The 21,373-nt window shown below is 45.0% G+C and overlaps 1 long non-coding RNA gene across 2 annotated transcripts; it reads left to right on the top strand.

Annotated features, from left to right (window-relative positions):
* Positions 1-444: 444 nt before the first annotated feature.
* LOC116581256 lies at positions 445-20,229 on the top strand. Of its 2 annotated transcripts, XR_004281968.1 has the most exons (4): positions 445-642; positions 3,501-3,565; positions 17,138-17,296; positions 18,015-20,229. It is a non-coding gene; the product is annotated as an uncharacterized LOC116581256 (long non-coding RNA). The 2 variants fall into 2 exon arrangements; XR_004281967.1 differs by having other exon boundaries at positions 17,138-20,229.
* The last annotated feature ends 1,144 nt before the right edge of the window (positions 20,230-21,373 follow it).

The following is a 21,373-nucleotide window of genomic DNA, read 5'->3' as shown; positions in this document are numbered from 1 at the left end:
TTAGGCGAGAGGCCGGCCCTGGGTCGAGGTTTCTCGGAAATTTCCTGGCCCGGGATCCAGGTCCGGGCTGGCACCGCCGCGTGAATGAATAACCGGGGACCTGCAGGGTCCCGGGGGCAGAAGCACATCTCCCCGCGACGGCGCGGGGCGACTCCCCGGAGAAGGGCGCCTGTGTCCGGGCCTCTGAGGGTTCCTCGCTAGGCTCGCACCTGGCTCGCTAGGCTCGCACCTGGCTCGCACCTGGCTCGTACGGGGCTCGCACCTGGCTCGCACCTGGCTCGCACCTGGCTCGCAGCCTCGCACCTGGCCCCGGACGGCTCACCGCTGGGGGCGTGGCGAGAGCCCGGCTGGGGGCGTGGCCCAGCAGTGGCGAGCCAATCCCAAGGCGCGCCGTGATAGAGGCGGCACGTTCTCGTCCACACCCCGCCCATTTTCTCCCGGCGCGGGTGGAGCCCCGCGGTGACCCAGGCCACCGCCCCCGCGAACCGCGCACCTGCGACGTTTGCTCCGCCCGCCGCTCTCGGCGCAAACTTTCGGAAAGCGAAGGCCTTTCGGGGGCAGGAAGGCCGGGGATGTTGACGGGTTGGCGGCATGAAGGACCCTGGCCCTGGGGGAAGGGGAATCTCGTCCAGGCCGGACAAGGTGAGCCCCGGACGCACACTTTGCAGAAGCTGAGCAGAGAAGGGGCTTCCGTGAGCTGAAATCAGTGTTTCCAGTTCAAAGTAGCTGCCCTCCTAGGTGCGGGTGAAGGTAGCGGGCGTCCGAGAACCCCTGGGTCCCACGACCTGATCCTGTTAGTCATACTTCTTAGTTGTAGTATTGCGAGGAATACAGGCACTCAGATTTTATATTAAAAAAATAAAGTTTACGTTTGACATTTTTGAAGCCGCTGTGATAGACACTTTCCTGAGTTCTTGGGCTCAGTGAACAAAACAGATTTCTGCCTTCTTGTAGCTTCTATTCTTAGACAAGGGAGATAATACAAGGCTATGGGGGGAAGTGCAGCACAGTACAGAAAAATGCAGTACAGTACAGTAGACCCCTCCGGAGGGGTGTGAGTCTATGTGAGTGTGTGTGTGCAATATGTTCCAAGACTCCCAGTGGATGCCTGAAACCCCAGATAGTACCGAACCTTACTTATACTGTGTTTTTTCCTATACATACATACATACCTATGATAAATTTAATTTATAAATCAGGCGTAGTAAGAGGTTAACAACAACAATAATAAAAAGAGCAATTCTAACAATATACTGTAGGAAAAGTTCTGTGAATGTGGTCTCTCTCTCTGTGTCTCAAAATATCTCCGTGTCCTGTCCTCACCCTTCTTGTGATAATGTGAGATGATCAAGAGCTTACACGGTGAGAGCAGGCAAGGTGAGCGAGGTGGGCATTGCAGCGCAGGCTACTCCTGACCTTTGGAAGAATTCTGTTTCCAAACTGTGCTTGACCCTGTGTAATGGAAACTGCGGAAAGTGAAACCATGGCTAAGGGGGCGCTAAGGTAGAGCAAGGTCAAGGGAGCAGGTTTGGCCAGATTGCACACAAGTGAGAAAGTGAGCGTTGAAGGAGGGAAGACGGGTAGCTAACGGGCTGGCGGCAGAGCATGCCGGGCGGAGGACAGCTGGCTGGTGTCACTGAAGAACAGCAAGGAGAAGTGTGTGCGTGTGGTGGCAGGAGCCTGTGAGGGAGGGGAGAGTGCCGGACGCGACTGGGGGAGAGAGAGAGAGAAAGAGAGAGAGAGAGAGAGAGAGCGCAGATTTTGTCTGGTTCTTGTACGCTTGGCTTTTACTCCGAAATAGAGAGCCATTGCAGTGTTTTGAGCAGAAGGGTGACATCATCTGACATATTCTAAAATAACCGTTCTGGCTGCTGGGTTGTGAACTAACCAGAGGGACAAGGACAGAAGCAGGCACGCCTGCTAGAAGGTTATTGCAATAATGCCTGCCACAGCGTGTAGCTGATGGTAGCTTGTGCTAGAGTGGTGGTGACGCAGGTGGTGAGAGATGGTCAGATTCTGGGTCTATTTTGAAGGTAGAGCCCCCAGGATTTCTCAAAAGGTTGGAAATGGGTTATGAGATAAAGATACGAATTAAGAGTCACTCTGAGATTTTTAACCTGAGCAGCGAAAAGAGGAGTTTCCACCAGCTGAGGTGGGAAGGCTGGGGTGCAGTGGCCTTGTGGTCTTGGGAAAATACATGTTTGCAGTGTTTACTAGGACAGCCTTTTTTTTTTTTTTTTTTTAAGTAATCTCTACACCCAGTGTGGGGCTCAAACTCAAAACCCCGAGATCAAGGTTTGCATGCTCCGTCCACTGTGCCAGCCAGGTGCCCCACAGGAGAGAGTTTTTTTCTTTCTTTCTTTCTATATATATTTTTTAAATTGTATTCATTTATTTGACAGAGAGATGGAGACATCGAGAGAAGGAATACAAGGGGGGGGGTGAGTGGGAGAGGGAGAAACAGGGAGCCCTAGGAGCCCAGTGCCAGGACCTGAGCTGAAGACAGACACCCAATGACTGAGCCACCCAGGCGCCCCAAGGAGAATGTTTTAATCAGAGAAGCATGGATGTGACCAGATTACAGAACAGGGTTTGGTAACTGAGTCAAGGGTCAGGAAGTCTTCCTTTCACCTCTGTAAGGGGCGAGAGTTACCCCCGTGAACCTCTAATGAGTGAGAGGGTCCTATTAGAATCACTGGGAAAATCTTTTCAATGGAGCCATGGAGAGGGGCGCCTGGATGACTCAAGCTGCTTAAGTGTCTGACTCTTGATTTCTGCTCAGCTCATGATCTCAGGGTGGTGAGATCGAGTTCCGAGTCAGGCTCTGTGCAGAGCCTGGAGCCTGCTTAAGAATTTGTTCTCTCCCGGGGGGGCCTGGGTGGCTCAGTGGGCGGGTCATGATCTCAGGGTCCTGGGATTGAGCCCCAAATCGGGCTGTTTGCTTAGCTGGGAACCTGCTTCCCCTTCTCTCTCTCTCTGCCTGCCTCTCTGCCTACTTGTGATCGCTGCCTGTCAAATAAATAAATAAATATTTTTTTAAAGTACTGAAGAACAGGGAGGTCTGGTGGCTCAGTTTGTTAAACGTCTGCCTTTGGCTCAGGTCAGGATCTCAGGGGCCTGGGATGGAGCTCCAGGTCAGTTCCCTGCTCAGTGGGGAGCCTGCTTCTCCCCCTCCCTCTGCATCTCCCCCTGCTTACATTCTCTCTCTGTCAAATAAGTAAATAAAATCACTTTCTGAAAGTACTGAAGAACAAAGAGGAACTACCAGTCTAAAATCTAGATGAAAATGTGAGCCCAGAGAGGAACCCGAGTACTGAAACACCCTTCACCCTGAGAACATTTGCTAAACTAGGTCAACTTGAGCAGGCATTTCAGAACAGAAATCCAAGCCCATCCTAGTGATTAGGAAGAGATGCCCCCTGCAGGATTCAAAAATGAGTCAACCGAGAGGAACCTAACCCAGGCGCTTTGCCCTGGGGGATTACAAGTTAAGTACCTAGGTGCTGAGCAGAAGACAAGAAAGAAACTATTTCTGAGTTGTGATGAAAAGCCAGGCCTGGAGTGGGTATGTAGCTTCAAATTACATCATTGGTGGGGTCAAAAAAGAGAAAAATACTCAAGCTGTATATTTAAAGTGACTGCAGATTGGCAGTGTTCAGGTAACTGGTAGAAGCTAATTCCTTTAAATAAGTTTTTGAAGAGAATGGACAGTCAGAAATATTCCAGCACACAGAAATGACAGAATGCAGAAGCCAACATTTATAAATATTTCATATATTGGAATTATTAAACCAAGACTATAATCTCTGATTATTGTTATGTTTGTTTGTTTATGTTTATTTAAGTACTCTCTACACCCAATGTGGGACTTGAGCTCACAACCCCAAGATCAAGAGCTACATGCTCTACTGACTGAGCCAGTCAAGTACCCCTGAATATTATGTTAAAAAAAAAATAGGACATAAACTTGAAAAATAATTGCAAGAAGCAGGAAACACCACCACTACCACTACCAAATAAACTAACAGATTTGAAAAAAGCCAAATAGAATACAAATATAATACAAATAGCCAAATATAGTAACCCAAATTAAAAACTCTGTAGACGGGAACTTCCTTTTTTTTTTTTTTTAAGATTTTATTTACTTGTGTGTGTGAGAGAGAGAGAGAGAGCTTGAGTGGGGCAGGGTCAGTGGGAGAAGCAGACTCCTCACTGAAGAGGGAGCCCGATGCGGGACTCAGTGCCAGGACTCCAGGGTGAGGACCTGAGCCGAAAGCAGTTGTCCAACCAACTGAGCCACCCAGGCGCCCAGAAGGGAACTTCCTCATCTCACAAAATCTATGTAGAAAAAAAATCTACAGGGGTGCCTGTTTCATTCAGTCATTTGAGCCTTTGACTCTTGAACTCTGCTCAGGCCATGAACTCAGGGTCATGAGATCATGCCCAGTGCCAGTCGGCTTAGGACGTTCCCTCTCCCTCTGCCTCTGCCCTCCCTTGTTCCCTGTCTCTCTCACACACACACACACACACACACACACACTCTCTCTCTCTCTCTCTCTCTCTCAAAGAAAATAATTATTTTTTTAAAAAAAGATCTACTGCCAAAATCATACTTAAAGGTGAGATATTGTATACTTTCAATCTAAGACTGTGAACAAGCCAAAGATGACCCCTTTCACCACATTTATTTGACATAGTCCTGGAGGCACTGGCCAGTGCAGTAAGTCAAGAAAAAGGAAAGGCGTAAGAATCAGAAGAGAAGTAAACTGTCTCCGTTTGCAGGTGACATGAACAAGGAAACTTGTGAAACAGCTACTAGAGCTGATAAATGAATTTAGCTCCGTCTAGGAAACAAGGTCAAAATACAAAATTCAGTTTTCGTTTTTTAAGTTGTAATTTTTGTATAACATTACCAACATTTGGAAAATAAATTTTTGAAAAAGATTTTATTTATTTATTTGACAGAGAGAGATCACAAGTAGGCAGAGAGGCAGACAGAGAGAGAGAAGCAGGCTCCCCACCGAGCAGGGAGCCGGACACGAGGCTCCATCCCAGGACCCTGGGATCATGACCTGAGCCGAAGGCAGAGGCTTAACCCACTGAGCCACCCAGGTGCCCCAGAAAATAAAAATTAAAGAATTTCCCTTCTCACCTCTAATGGAAGTTCTAACTCATGCAATAGGGCAAGAAAATAAAGGGCTTGCAGATTGTAATGGAAGAAACGAAAGTTCCCTTACTTGCAGATAACACGATCATTCACAGAATAAATACTGAGGATTCTACCAACAAATCCCTAGATCTAATCAGTGAATTCAGCAAGGTCTCAGAATACAACAACACTAAAAAAAAATGAATTGTGGGACACCTGGGTGGCTCAATCAGTTCAGCACCTGCCTTTAGCTCAGGTCAAGATCCCAGGGTCTTGGGATCAAGCCCCTTATCAGGCTCCCCGCTCAGCAGGAAGCCTTTTTCCCCTCCTCTCCCACTCCCCCTGCTTGTGTTCCCTCTCTCTCTCTCTCTCTCTCTGTATGTGTGTGTGTGTGTCAAATAAATAAATAAGATCTTTTTTTTTAAATAAATAAGATCTTTAAAAAAATTTTTGGTCATATATAACATAAAATTTGCCTTTTAATCTATTTTTAAATGTACAATTCTGTGACATTAATTGCATCACAATGTTGTGCAACCACCACCACTATCTATTTCAAAAGTGTTTCATCACTCCAGACAGAACCCTGTAACCACTGGGCAGTAACTGCTCATTTCTCTCTCCCCTCAGCCCCTGGTAACTCCTAATCCACTTTCCATCTCTGTGAATTTGCCTATTCTAGATACCTCATATATGTGGAATCACACAATATCTGCTCTCTAGCATCTGACTTATTTCACTTAGCGTAATGTTTTCCAGGTTTATCTGTGTTGAAGTGTGTATTAGAACTTCATTCCTTTATATGGCTGAAAACTATTCCATTGAGTGTGTACACCACATTTTGTTTATTCATTTATCTGTTGATGGACATTTGGTTTATTTCCACCTTTTGGCCACTGTGAGTAATGGTGCCATGAACGTTGACACGCAAGCATCTGCTTGAATCCTTGCTTTCAGGTTGCTTGGAAGGAAGAAGTAGTTGAATCTATGGTAACTCTATGTTTAGCCTTTTAAGGAACTACCAGACTGTTTCCATAGCTGAAAGTAGGGTAAAATCTCCAAGTGTTACTACCATAAATCTATTTTTCCCTTCAATTTTGTCAATGTTTGCTTCATATGTTTAGAGACTCTCTTGTTAGATGTGTGTATGTTTACAATTATTATGTCTTCTTGTATTGAATCTTTAATCAACATATAATGTCCTTCTTTGTCTCTTGCTATTTTTTCTAAAGATTTTATTTATTTGACAGAGAGAGATACAGCGAGAGAGGGGACTCAAGCCGGGGGAGGGGGAGAGGGAGAAGCAGGCTCCCCGCGGAGCAGGGAGCCCAATGTGGGGCTCGATCCTGAGACTCCGGGACTATGACCTGAGCGGAAGGCAGATGCTTAATGACTGAGCCACCCAGGTGCCCTTCTTATTATCCTTCAAAAAAAAAAAAAGATTTATTTATTTATTTGACAGAGAGAGAGAGAGGGAGAGCGAGCACAAGCAGGGGGAGCGGCAGGCAGAGGGAGAGGGAGAAGCAGGCTCCCCACTGAGCAGGGAGCCAGATTTGGAGCTTGATCCCAAGACCCTGGGACCATGACCCCAGCCGAAGGCAGACACTTAACCGACAGATCACAGTGCCCCTAAATAAATCTTAAAAAAAAAAAAAAACTATTAAAAAAAAGAGTCAGAGGCTCAACTGACTGAGCTCAACCTGAACCTCAACCTCAACCCCTCAACCTCTTTATGTTCTTATATCTAAAGTGGCTCTCTTGGGGCACCCGGATGGCTCAGTGGGTTAAGTGTCTGCCTTCTCTACTTAGGTCATGATCCCAGGACCTGGGGTTGGGTTCCCTGCTCCCCAGGGAGTCTGCTTCTCCCTCTGCCTCCCCTTCTCCCTCTGCCCCTCAACTCATGCTCTTGCTCTCTCTCAAATGAATAAATAAAATTTTTTAAAAGGTGGATCTCTTGTAGACAGCATACAGATAGACCCTGTTGTTTTCATTGTTGTTAAATATTTTATTTTTATTTTTATTTTTTTAAAGATTTCATGTATTTATTTGACAGAGAGAGATCACAAGCAGGCAGAGAGACAGGCAGAGACAGAGGAGGAAGCAGGCTCCCTGCCGAGCAGAGACTCTGATGCGGGACTCGATTTCAGGACCCTGAGATTGTGACCTGAGCCGAAGGCAGAGGCTTTAACCCACTGAGCCACCCAGGCGCCCAAAGATTTTATTTTTAAGTAATCTCTACACTCAGTATGGGCCTTGAATTTACAACCTTGTGATCAAGAATCACATGTTCCAATGACTGAGCCAAACACGCAGCCTTGTTTTGTTTTGTTTTGTTTTTTTTAATTAAATCTACCCATCACTATATTTTAATAGAAGGGGAGGATTTAACCTGTTTAGACTTAATGTGATTGTTGAGAAGGAATAATTTATTTCTGCCATTTAGCTATTTATGTGTGTCTTATGTGTTTTTTGTTCTTCAGTTCTTTCCTTATCATTTTTTTATTCAGTTGATTTTTTATGGTGTACCATTTTGATTCCCTTCATGTATATTGTATTATTATTATTATTTTTAGTGGTTGCCATAGGGTTACAATTACCATCTTAAACTTGTAACAATCTTGTTTGAAAAATACCAACTTAGTTTCAATTCTACACAAACATTTTCCTCCCACATATCCCTGTTCTTGCCTTTTATACTGTTATTGTCACAGTTTACATCTTTATACATATATACCCATCAAAATCGATCTATAATTATTGTTTTATGCATTTCCCTATTAAATCATACAAGAAAAAGAGAGAAGTTACCAGCCAAACAAAAAATACAATAATACTGGCTTTTATATTTATGAAATTAGTTTTACTAGTATAAAAGTTACATTTTTTTCTTATGATTTTGAGTCATAGTGTTCTTTCATTACAGCCTGAAGAGCTCCCTTTAGCATTTCTTTCTTTTTTTTTTTAAATTTTATTTATTTATTTATTTGACAGAGAGAGACGGTGAGAGAAGGAACACAAGCAGGGGGAGCAGGAGAGGGAGAACCAGGCTTCCTACAGAGCAGGGAGCCCAGTGTGGGGCTCGATCCCAGGACCCTGGGATTATGACCTGAGTTGAAGGCAGATGCTTAATTAATGAACCGCCCAGGTGCCCCTCCCTTTAGCATTTCTTACAAGGCAAGTCTACAAATAATGAGCTCCCTCAGTTTTCATTTATCCAGAAAAGTCTTAATTTCTCCTTCATTCTTGAAGGATAATTTTTCCAGGTATAGAATTTTTGGTTGACAGTTTATTTTGTGACAGAATTGAAGGAAGGAGTAGGCAATTCAACAATAATAGTCAGAGTCTTCAATACCCTAGTATCGATAATAGATAGTGGTACTAGATAGAAGATTAACAAGGAAATAGATGATCTGTCTAGTAGCATTCTATTTGCATGGAATAGACAGACAGAACTTTGTAGAACCCTCCATACAAGAGCAGAATACATGTTTTTATCAAGTGCGTATGGACTGTTGTCCAAGAGAGAACATACATTAGGTCACACAATATGTCTCAAGGCAGCTGAGTGACTCAGTCGGTTGAGGGTCCAGTTCTTCCACTGCGATCAGGTCGTGATCTCAGGGTCCTGGGAGAGAACCCTGCATCAGGCTCCACGCTCACCTGGGAGTCTGAGCCAGGATTCTCTCCCTCTTCCTCCGCCCCTCCCCCTGCTCATGTTCTCTCTCTCTCAAAGAAATAAATATTATTAAATTTAAATGATAAATTTAAATACTTAAATTTTAAATATTTTTCTTTGAGAAAGAGAGTATGACAGGGGTGGGGGTCAGAGGAAGAAGCAGGAAGCTGAGCAGGAAGCCTGACATGGGGCTCAGTCCTGGGACTCTGGGATCATGACCCGAGCCGAAGGCAGCCGCTCAACCAACTGAGCCACCCAGGTGTCCCAAGTCTCAGTAAATTTTTAAAATTTGTTTATTTATTTATTTTTGGTCTCAGTACATTTAAAAAGATTGAGTCAAACTTTTTTTGAGGTATAATTGATATAGAACATATTAGTTTCAGTGTACAGTGTAATGATTTGGTGTTTGTATACACTGTGAAATGAATCACACAACTTTGACAAAAATGGAATGTTATTAGAAATCAGTAACAGGAGGAAATTTGAGAAACTCACAAATATGTAGAAATTAAGGAACATATTCATACATAACCAATGGATCAAAGAATAAATTACAATGAAAAGTAGAAGACATTTTGCAATGAATGAAAATGAAAATGTTACATACAAAATATATAAGATCAGCTAACACAGTGCTTAGAGGGAAATTTCCAGTAGAAGTGCCTACACTACATCCAATTTATCTTCTCTTGTTGGTCATGATTTTAGTATCATATCTAGAACTTTATTGCCAAATTCAAGGTCATGAAAGATTTACCACTCTATTTTCTTCCAGGAGTTTTGCTTTAGCTCTTGTATTTAGATCATTGATTCATTACGAGTTAATTATTATATGTGATATAGTTACGTGTCCAGCTTTATCCTTTTACATGTGGATATCCACCCTTACAAAAACCCTTACAAAAACCAAATGATCACAGATGTAAGGTTTTGTTTCTGGACTCTCACTTTTTTTTTTTAAAGATTTTTATTTATTCATTTATTTGACTGACAGAGATAGCAAGTAGGCAGAGAGGCAGGCAGAGAGAGAGGGGGAAGCAGACTCCCTGCTCAGCAGAAAGCCCAATGTGGGGCTCGATCCCAGGACCCTGAGATCATGACATGAGCCAAAGGCAGAGGCTTTAACCCACTGAGCTACCCAGGTGTCCCTGGACTCTCATTTCTATCCCATTGATTTATTTGTCTATTTTTATGCAAGTACTATACTGTTTTGATTACTGTAGTATTGCAATAAGTTCTAAAATTGGGAGGGATGGGGGCGCCTGGGTGGCTCGGTGGGTTAAAGCCTCTGCCTTCGGCTCAGGTCATGATCTCAGGGTCCTGGGATCGAGCCCCACATCGGGCTCTCTGCTCAGCGGGGAGCCTGCTTCCTCCTCTCTCTCTGTCTGCTTGTGATCTCTGTCTGTCAAATGAATAAATACAATCTTTTAAAAAAATAAAAATAAAATTGGGAGGTATGAATCCTTCAACTTCGTTCTCCTTTTTCAAAATTGTTTTGGCTCTCCAGGACCCCTTGAATCTGGATAAATAAAGGATTGGCTCTTCCATTTTTACAAAAAAACAAAACAAAACAAAACAAAAACGGCCATTGACATTTTATAGGGACTGCACCTGAATCTGGAGATCACTTTGGATAGCACTGCCATCTTAACAATGTTAAGTCTTTTTTTTTTTTTTTAAAGATTTTATTTATTTATTTGACAGACAGAGATCACAAGTAGGCAGAGAGGCAGGCAGAGAGAGAGGAGGAAGCAGGCTCCCCGCTGAGCAGAGAGCCTAATGCGGGACTCGATCCCGGGACCCCGAGATCATGACCTGAGCCGAAGGCAGTGGCCTAACCCACTGAGCCACCCAGGCGCCCCCAATGTTAAGTCTTTTAATCCATAAACAAAGGGTGTCCTTCCACTAATTTGGGTCGTCTTTAATTTCTTTCAATAATGTTTTGCAATTTTTAGCATACAGGTCTTTCATCTCCTTAGTTTAATTTATTCCTAGGTATTTTATTCCTTTTAATGCTACTGTAAGTACAAGTTTCCTTTTAGATTGTTCATAGCTGATATGCAGAAACACAGCTAAATTTTTTGGTGTTAATCTTGTACTCTGCAACCTTGCTGAATTTGTTTATTGGCTCTAGTGGTTTCTAGGAATCTTTGGGATTTGTTTTTCATGTCTAGGACCACGCCATCTGTGAATAGCCATAATTCTACTTCTTTTCCAGCGTGTATGCTTTTCCTTTCTTTGCCTTGCCTAATTGCTCTGTCTAGAACTTCGAGTAACAGTGGGGAACGTGAGCATCCCTGTCTTGTCCTTTATCTTAGAGGGAAAACTTAATGTTGAGTTTCACCACCATGTTACTTGTGGGTTTTTCATAACTGCACTTTATGATTTTGAAAAAGATCCTTTCTATTCCTAGTGTACTGAATGTGTTTATCTCAAAAAATGTTGAACTTTGTCATATCTGTTATAACATCAATTGAGAAGATCACGTATTTTCCCTCTCATGTTATTAGTGTGCTGTATTACACCGATTAATTTTTGTGTGTTAAACCATGTTTGCATTTCTGGGATAAATCCTAATTGGTCATGGTATTTAATCCATTTCTCTATCTATCTATCATTTTATTTTTAAAGGATTTTATTTATTTATTTGACAGGCAGAGATCACAAGTAGGCAGAGAGGCAGGCAGAGAGAGAGGAGGAAGCAGGCTCCCCGCGGAGCAGAGAGCCCAACTTGGGGCTCGATCCCAGGACCCTGAGACCATGATCTGAGCGGAAGACAGAGGCTTAACCCACTGAGCCACCCAGGCGTCCTCTATCATTTTATTTTTAAGTCATCTCTTCCCAACATGGGGCTTGAATTCACAATCCTGAGATGAAGAGTTCCGTGCTCCATAGACTGTGCCAGTCAGGCACCCCAGTCCTTTTTTTTTTTTAAGAGAACGAGAGAGAGCGAGGCAGAGAGAGTCAGTGGGTGAGGGGAGGGGGAGAGGGAAAGAGAATCTTAAGCAGCTGCACACTTCGTGCAGAGCTCAGTTTGGGGCTTGATCTCATCACCCTGAGATCATGCTTTGAACTGAAATCAAAAGTCAGACACTTAACTGACCAAGCCACTGAGGTGCTCCTGCCCAAATACTTTTAATATGCTCTTACATTTGGCTTCCTAGTATTTTGTTGAGGATTTTTATATCGGTGTTCATAGTGTTGGTCTGCACTTTTCTTGGGTTGTTTTGATCTGATTTTGGTGTCAGAGTAACCCTGGCCTCATGAGTTCGGGAGTGTTGCCTCCTCTTCTGATTTTTGAGAGAGTTTGAGAAGAATTGATGTTAATTCTTTTTTTAAATTTCAGTACACTGTGGTACCTGCGTGGCTCAGTCGATTAAGCGTCTGCCTTCGACTCCCGGCCATGATCCCGGGATCCTGGGATCGAGCCCCGCCTTGGCCTCTTGCTCAGTGCGGAGTCTCCTTCCTCTCCCTCTGCTCCTCCCTCCCCCCATCATGTTCTCTCTCTCCCGTGAATAAATGAATAGATAAGTAAATAAATCGTTTAAAAAACTGAGTTGGTAGACTGAGTAAAGCAGGTTGCCCTACCTAGTATGGGAAGGCATCACTTCTCATATGGAAGACCTGACTAGAATAGAAGGCTGAGGAGGAAAGAATTCTCTCTGCCTGCCCGTCTTGGAGCCGGGGCTTTGGTCTTTGTTCCTCGCTTCGTTCGGAGACTCAGGCTGAATCTTACACCATCGGCTCCTGGGTTGGGACGTTGCAGCTTCTGTAATTGCAAGAGCCAAATCCTCGCAACAAATCTCTTCCTCATATATACTGGTTTTGTTTCTCTGGGGAATTCTAGTACTGAGCCCTTTTTAAGTACCCAATTCACTGGCCATAAATATGTTTTCATGTTGTGCACTCATCGCCACCACTCATTTTGAGAACTTTTTCATGATTCTAAACAGAAATTCTGTACCATCAAACAACAATCCTCTATTCTTGTCCTCACCGTTCCTTGGTGACCTCTATTCTACTTTTTTGTCTTTGTAAACTTCCCTATTCTAGGGACCTCATATCAGTGGAATCACGCAGTCTGTGTCTTTTTGTGACTGGCTCATTTCTTAGCATGATGTCCTCTAAGTGTCCCACTTAGCATAATGTCCTCAGGGTGCATCCATGCTGTAGCCTGTGAATTTCCTTCCTTTTAACCAACGGAGCCACCCAGGCGTCCCAATTTCCTTCCTTTTAAAGGCAGAATAATGTTGGGTGCCTGGGTGGCTCAGTTGGTTAAGCAACTGCCTTTGGCTCAGGTCATGATCCCGGATCCTGGGACCGGGTCCGGCACGGCGCTCCCTGCTCGGCGGGCAGTCTGCTTCTCCCTCCAACCCTCTCTCCCCTCGTGCTCTCTCTCTCAAGTTTTAAAAAAAAAATCTTAAAAGTCTGAAGAATGTTCCTGTGTGTGTGTGTGTGTGTGTGTGTGTGTGTGTGTCACAGTTTATCAGTCTGTCTGTTGACGGACACCTGAGTTGTTTCTGCCTCGAGCTGTTGGGGTACCGCGGCTGCGAGCGTGGGAGAACAAGTTCTGCTCTTTTCATCAAGGAATTATGTGGTGGGCATCAGCTTTTTCCCTGTCTAGCACCCCTCCCTTCGGCCACAGCCCCTCCTTCACCAAGAAGAGAAGAGAACCTGTAGTCAGGAATCACCCCAATTGTGCTAAATCTCTCCTGTGCCCCAGCTGTGGCCACGGGGTCCCAAACGGAACAAAGCAGGGCAGAGCTGAGGAAACTGAGGAAGGGACCCTGTTTGCAGCTGTTTGGAAACACCGCTGGCCGGGAACAAAGCACCTCGAGTCATCAAGAGAGTTGGGGAGAGAATGACTTGAGTTCGGGTGCCTCTGGGGCCCAGGAGGACGCCTTTCCTTCTTGGGATCGCTTGGGAGACTCTGGCCTCCTTCTACCTTCTTGTCCAAGCTACACCTTTGGGTTTATGTCTCTTGCAACCAGAAGGACATAAATGCAAAAAAAAAATAAAAATTAACGTGCTCAGTCCATAAGGATTCCTCCTGTCAGGAAGGAGCGGAGCAGCTTGTCTTAGGTCAGAGTCTCCCAAAAGCTTAACCCAGGTAAGTGATTTATCAAAGAAGAGTTCTCAGAAAAAAACATGAAGGGAATGAAGTAGGCAGGTGAGCACAGGAAACACGGGAAGAAGACCAGCCAGGGTGGGGGCATCTCAGGTCCCTACCTCACAGCCCTCAGCTCTGCCCTGCTTTGTTCCGTTTGGGACCCCGTGGCCACAGCTGGGGCGCAGGAGAGATTCAGCACAATCGGGGTGACTCCTGACTACAGGTTCTCTTCTCTGCCTGGTGAAGGGGCGTCTCTGCAGAATTTATCCTGCTCCGGGCAAAAGAGCTGGGCTGTAGCGCTGACTCGCCCATCCCTGACCCTAAGCGCCCCCAGAGCAGAGAGGGTGTGAAGACATCAAATTTCCGCGGAGAAACACCTCCAGTGCGCAAGAACGAACCCCTGAAGGTTGCAGGTGTGGGCCATTGGCAGGGAACCATGCAGAATCCCAGCTTGCAGTGCTGCTAAAAGGGACCTGAGGATCGGAGTGGCGGACACAGTGTTTGAAATGACAGCTGGGGACAGCGGGGGCCGCTCCCTCTTCCTGGCATCCCACATGCCCGCCGGCCAGGGAAAGGCTGGAGGACGCCATTCAGACTCACATGTCCACACACAGGTTGACACAGGGACCCCACCTCCAGAACTAATGTGTGTCAATCCGTGTTTGCACGCTGTTTGCATGGGGCATTCTGTTTACCAGATGTGTACTGGCTAGAGAAGAAAGGGGTTCTTCAAGGCCTAGTCTGCCTCCACAGCAGAGGCTTCGAATGCCAGCAGCAATCAGCCAGGCGCTATAACAACGATCATGGCAGTGAATTCTAGCTTTACTGGACACCTTCATCTCATCTAATCCCTTTTACAAGGGAGATACCAGTATTATCTCTATTTTCTGGATAAGGAGTCGAAGTGAATAAGTGATGGAGCCGGGGTTTAAATCCAGGCTGTCTTGACTCCACAATGTAATTGCATACGTTAAATAACAAAGATCCACGAAAAAGATATTGAGTAATAAACACTAGGAGAACCATGAGAAACAGTTTTATTGGAAATATTCTAACACATCTTCTGAACAAGTAATCAAAAAAATAAATAAAGACACAGAAGATATGACCCTACAAAGTTTTTTCAACCTGAAAACAAATAGTGTACCTTCTATTCAAGTTCCATGGACAGTGACAAAATTCAACAAATATTAAGCTACAGAGACTATTTTGGTAAGTTTTGAAAAGTGGAAATTCTAAAAGTCAGTCTCTGATCAAATGCAATACAGCTAACAGTAATATAAAACACTCCACTCTGAAATGGAAAAACATGAATAGCCTACCAAATTACTCTTAGGACAAGAAGTAAATCAAGAGTAAAAAAAAAAAAAACAAACTATTTAGAAAATAATTTTAAAAATAAGATACAGTAAAATCTATCTGCAGAGGTAAATCTAAGAGCACTAAATGCTTTTTAGGGTCAAAAGGAGAAAAATAAAATGAATGAGTGGACCACAAAAGTTGAGATTTTGGAAAAGAGCACAAAAATAGCCCCCCTTAAAAAAATCAGAGAAAGGAAGTACTTGAAATAAAAACAAACAAACAAAAAACAAAACAAAGAAAAAACAACAATCACAACAAAAAAACACCCAGAAGCTTAAGAGTAGGAGAGACGTGCCTTCCAGGCTGCGGACAGAGAGCTATGTCCCGGGGCTCTGCTTGACCTTGGTCCCCGGACAGGTGTCCTCAATCCCCCCTTCTCACTGCGCATGCTCTGCTGTGCTCCTTGACCGCCGAGGCTCCGGTTCCCCGGCTAGAGTCTCCACGTCAGCACCGCATCTTGTATACAGTGAGCCTGCCTTTGGCATCTTCGCGTGCTTTACAATAAATTCTCTCCACTTGGGGTTCCCCTTCAATTAAACTTGAGGTCTTTACAACAGGAACTATGTTCTGATCGTCATTGTATCCTCAGGGCCTGGGAGACGTGAGTCCTGAATAAACGTTTGCTGAATGAAGGAACGAGTGGATGGGCTCGAAGCACTGATTCCTGAGTTGCATTTGGTCCCGGGCTTGCTTCTATCCCCCCCTGCCCAGCCACAGGCTCCAAGCCAATGTCCTGAGGCCTGGAAATGAATTATTCCAACAGTAAGAGGACTAACAAAAAGTCGCTGCCTGATGGGATATGCACATAACCAACAATGACTGTGTGGGCAATGATTTCTCTCCCCTTCATTTTCTTTTCGGCTTGGATAATCAACTATTTCCTTTGTGAAATGGAAAATAATCCTCTCTGCCCTTAAGGCCTGATTCACACACCACCTTGAAATGCCACCTTCTCCTGGTTCACATGGAACCTTCCCTCATTTCCAACTAGTAACTCTCTTGCCTTTCCCGGGCTCCCAGAACATCTGCCCCTCCCTCTTGGTGTCTTGAAATTCTGCCTTTGCTTATTTGTGTCTCCGATGGGCTTGTCGACATCCTCTACACAGAACTGAGGGTCCCCTGCACAGCACCACCCTGGTTAAGTGAAGGGTGCTCTAGGATGCTCATTCAGACTCAACCCATTTTCCTCGGCACGTGCAGGAGTGCGGAGGGGACAACAGACTTTGGATGGGTGAGTACCTGGCTGGCAGAGACCACGCTGAACTTACAGCACGTGAGGGCAGAGGCTCACGGTGGCCAGACTCCCACAAGCCTCGGGGACCAGCTCGTGCACACTCCCACCTATGATGCACCTGGCTGAGAAAAGATCCCCGAAGCTGGGGTAATTTGAAACCAAGATAATGAAGGTTAATAGCCAAAATTATTGGAAAATAGCAGAAACCCAGAAGCCCCTGCTAATAGTAATAAATGTGTAAATAAATAGGCAGAAGCATGTCAAGGGCAGAGAGAGCTGAAGTCATTTTCTAACCCTCCTGACGCTGACTGATTTGCTTCAGGCAAGAAGCCTTGCTGAAGGTTAAATCTCATCTATTTAGTAAGCTCTGGAAGAGGGTATCTGCATGGTTGGAACTACCTCCCTGACTGCTTATCAGTGACAAGGGAAAAACAATAACTACAGATTAATAGGACAATATTTAAATCACCAAGGCGGAGGAGACAGACACTGTGTGCCTTTTGTTGTCTCACCGGCAAAGAGAAAATAATGTTTATGTCGTCTTCCAGCAGGAAGCGTGATGAAGAAACAGAGGACAAACCCCCAAATGAAATACTCTCTTAACAGGGAAAACCGAATTTTTCCATCATGTCACTGTCATAAAAGACAAAGCCAACTATTCCAGATTAAAGGAGACTACAGAGAAACGGCAGTGGAATGCTTCGCTTCACTTCTAGACGGGATCCTGGACTAGAGGGAAAATGCTATGCAAAGGACATTATCGAGGTAATTGACAAAATGGTGGTAAATGAGATACTATGTTGCATTCATGTTAAATTTAGTGAAGTGGATAATGGTTCTTACATACACTGTAACTGTTTAGGCATAAAGGAGTGTGATGTGTGCAACTTATTCTCCAGTAGTTCAGAATAAGTTACCTGTAACACTTCATATAGAGAAAGAATTAACTTTCTTAATTTTAACAGGTGAATTCAGGATATAGGGCAGACAAATGTCCACTATACTATTCACTTTTCCTTAACTTTGAAATTATTTCCAAATAAAAAGTTAAACCAAAAAAATCCAGGCTCCTTACCATGGCCCACGAGGTACCTGCCACCACCCCCAGCCAGCCTGTGCCATCTCATCCTGACCCGTCGTCATGGGCAGCTCCATTGATATGGCTGCATTCTGGGTTCCCAAACATACCAAGTTCTTGCCCACCTCTGAGCCTTCATGCACACACCTACTATTGCCTCTGTATGGATTTTCTTCCCCCAACTCAAGTACTCAGGGATACAGTAATTATCATTTCTCAAAATGGCCTTCGACCCCCCCACTCCAACCTAATACAGACCGAGTACATTCTTTCATAGCTCCCTGAACTTTTCCTTCATGGTACTTATCACAGTTTGTAAGAATGCGTATTTGGGGAGGATTCCTAATGCCCATCTTCTCTAGTAGCCTGAAAGCTCCTAAAAGCCAAGGATCTCATCCCTTTCAGCTACTGGACCTAGCACACTGCTGGGCACTTAGGACACAGCAGATTAAATGATGTCTTCTACCCTCCAACTTCACCCCCAAATTGTTGGCAGCTGTCAGAGAACACACCCCACAGTCCACGTCTAGCTGTAGGAACGGATTCATGAGGTTGCGTCTACGTGGGCTTCTTGGATTCCCTATCGCTAACCCCAGTACTTGAAACTAAGAGGCCAACTAAGAAGGGAAACTCTGGGGGAGACTGATGCCAAGGGAGGGATGATGAATTCAGCTGAGAGCCTGGAAGCCCCAGGGGGATGTCAAGGGGGCAGTTGGCTGGACCAGGCTGGTGCTCAGAGGGGCAGTTTGGATTGGAGAGGCGGCCGACAGCCCAGGCTGTGGGCAACAGGAGCGTCTCTCACGGACCTGTCTGTGCAAACGAGAGAGAAAAGAGTCCAAGGAATGGGGCCCAGAGGAGCCCGACTTAAGGGCTATGCAGAGAAAAGCGTCTCTGGTGGCAAATAAACAGTGTCTGGGAAAGTGGGAGTGTTATCAGGGGAGAGAGAGAGAGAGAGAGAGAGAGAGATGTCGCAGAAGACAAGAGAGGAAGCCGGTTAGGCGCTGAACTCCACACATTCGTTTTTCCTTTCCCCTTGTTCGAGCTCAGCATCTGGCATCTCACGAGTTGAGGTGGCCTGGACTAGGGGCTTGGACTCTCGTCTCAAGACAAGAAGAATCTTGACTCAACCTCAGAATGGCTGTATGACCTTGGGCCATGGACTTAACTTTCCCAGACTCCAAGCCCCTGTCTTCAGAATGGGAGTAAGGCTACTATTCACTTTCCCAGGCTGCCGTCAGGATTGCAGAAACTCATCTCTGGAAAACCCTTTGATCCATGTTTGATCTACAGTCTAGGGATGAATAAGCATCACAGGTCACGCACAGCAGGGGCAGGATGCGCTGCTTCCGGCTAACAGAATTGTTTCTGAGGTTTGGCCAATGAGGGGCTTCAGACAACAGTCAAAGAGCCCCCTCGCCACCTTCTAGGCCATGGCCCCTTCCCCTGATCCAATCCCTATTAAACAGACCTACCGTGACAGGCTCCATTTAACACAGTCCTTTCTCCAAAGCCTCTTTCTGAAAATCATCTGTGCCCCCCACCCCCCAAATGTGCCCCAAGTCTGCCCACTTGGTTGCAACTAAACCCTGTTTATCGGGTAACCATGGGGACACCTCTTCCTCAACACAACTACCTTCCGTGGATCTCAGGAAGTATCCCCAGGCCTCTGACTTGGAGATCGCTCTAGTGTGAGCCAGTAGCTTCTGACCATCCCCTCTCTGAGGAAAGAGAAGAGTGTGGACACCTCTTCACAGCTTAGAAAGCGACTCCACACCGTGACCTCCCTTTCATCCTCACAACGGCCCCGTGAGGTAGATACAGCAGGTAATAGCTACTCTGGTCCACGTTGATCAAGCATTTACACTGTTACCATGCTCTGTGTGAAGAATTTTCATAGGTGATCTCACTTAAACTCACCCAGATCCTATGAAGTGGGCTCAGCTTTTCCATTTTACAGAGGAGCAAAATGGGGTCACAGTGGCGAGAAGTTGCCCCTAATCAGAGAGGTAGTAAGTAACGGATTCAAACCTCAGACCACACTTTCAACCCTTCTACAACATCGCCTCACGAAACAAGTATATTATTTCCCGGCACTAGCTTATCCATTAAATGGGAGCTCGGAGAGGTAAAGTGACTTGCCCAAAGTCTCACACCCAGGAACTGGCGGAGCTGAGATCCACAACTGGATCTTCTGGCTCTGAGGCCCCTGAAACCAGGAAGCATCAGTGACAGGGTCTGATGAGGTACTAGGTAATTATTTCTGTAGCAGCCTTGCCTTGGCAATCCTGTTCAGCCCAGAATAGTATTTCTAAACCGGAAGTCCTTCCTGACATTTTTCTGGGAAATTTATGTTTTCCTGAATCCCAAGACCCATCAGTCAAGAGACTGGGAAAATAGGAAAAGTATTATAATTCTCTTGTGAGAATTCATGCTTAACAATAAACATAGAGGCATTCCTGGTAGGAAGGAATCACTGACATCAAGTGGAAATGCAGAGAGATGGAGTCCAAGACTAAGGTAGATATGTTGGGAACTTGGGTCAGAAGGAGAGAAGTGGGGGTGCCTGTCTGGCTCTGTCAGAGGAGTGTGTGACTCTTGAGCTCAGCTTTGTGAGTTCGAGCTCCACAGTGGGTGTAGAGATTACTTAAATAAATAAATATTTGTTAAAAAAAAAAAAGGAAGAAGTGGTCACAGTCTAATCATTCTTTTTCATAGCTGTTGCCATATCACAAGTGGATCTGTGGCCCTGTCTGTTGTAAACAGTCATTTTCACAAATGGAATATTAATCTGTTTACATGCATCATATATCTTGTACAAATCCTATGAATGATGTTCCAAGAATCAAATTTTGGAAATAAGCTTGTCCTCCAATGGGCAATTTCAACACACACTGCCATGTGGTACAGTTATCTTGTTGAAGATTTAAACATTTCATTATTCATATGTTACCAATAATATTCTGTTTTTTTTTAATATTTGCTATGGCCTACAGTTCTTTGTAACTACTCTTATGTATTTTAAAAAATACAGAATGTTATGAAAAATACAGACGAGTATGAATGATTTCAGGAATTCCCAAGAATTCCAGTTTTTCATTTCCAAATCCCGAAGATGAGTTTCTGTTGGGAAATTGGACGCCCGGCCCAGAGGAGCCGGACGGGCTTCCTGGGCAGCCCAGTGGGATGGCAAACTACGGAGACGCCATCTTTCCTGGCTTCCAGGAAGTTTCTGCATAGGAGCAGGTCCTGGAGTAGAGCTTCCTTGGCCAACAGCCCTCTAAAGGCAGAGGTCTGAGAAGAGGTTACTTCAGGGATCCATGGGCTGAGCCTGAGGCATTGGTCTTCATGTGAAACATCTGAAGGCTCAAGTTTTATCGCAATCTCATTCCAGAGAGCATCTGCTCATTTTAGTACACAAAGTGTCATGTAATTACCATGAGAAAAATGGAGTAAATGGATGCCGGGTCAAGCTTCGCCTTTAACTCTTGTAGGAACAGAGGCACTGCGGCAGGGGGGCTGTGGAATCAGGAAGGCGGACCTGGGACTGGATGCTGGTTCTGCTACCTACTGGCTGTGTGACGTTGGGCAGGTCCCTTAACCTCTCTGAGACCTAGTTTCTCCTCCTCTGTAAAATGCTGATAATGAGAACACCAGTGTCACTGGGATGCTGGGAGGATTAAGTGAGATCATCGCTGTAAATCACAATGCCTGGCACAGAGTGAACTCCCAATAAACGCGAGACGTTCTTTCCTAATACGACAGGC

This window comes from Mustela erminea, chromosome 20 (assembly GCF_009829155.1).
Source record: "Mustela erminea isolate mMusErm1 chromosome 20, mMusErm1.Pri, whole genome shotgun sequence".
Lineage (NCBI taxonomy): Eukaryota > Metazoa > Chordata > Mammalia > Carnivora > Mustelidae > Mustela > Mustela erminea.
The sequence above is the reverse complement of the archived record's forward strand: the minus strand, read 5'-3'. Positions and strand labels throughout refer to the sequence as shown.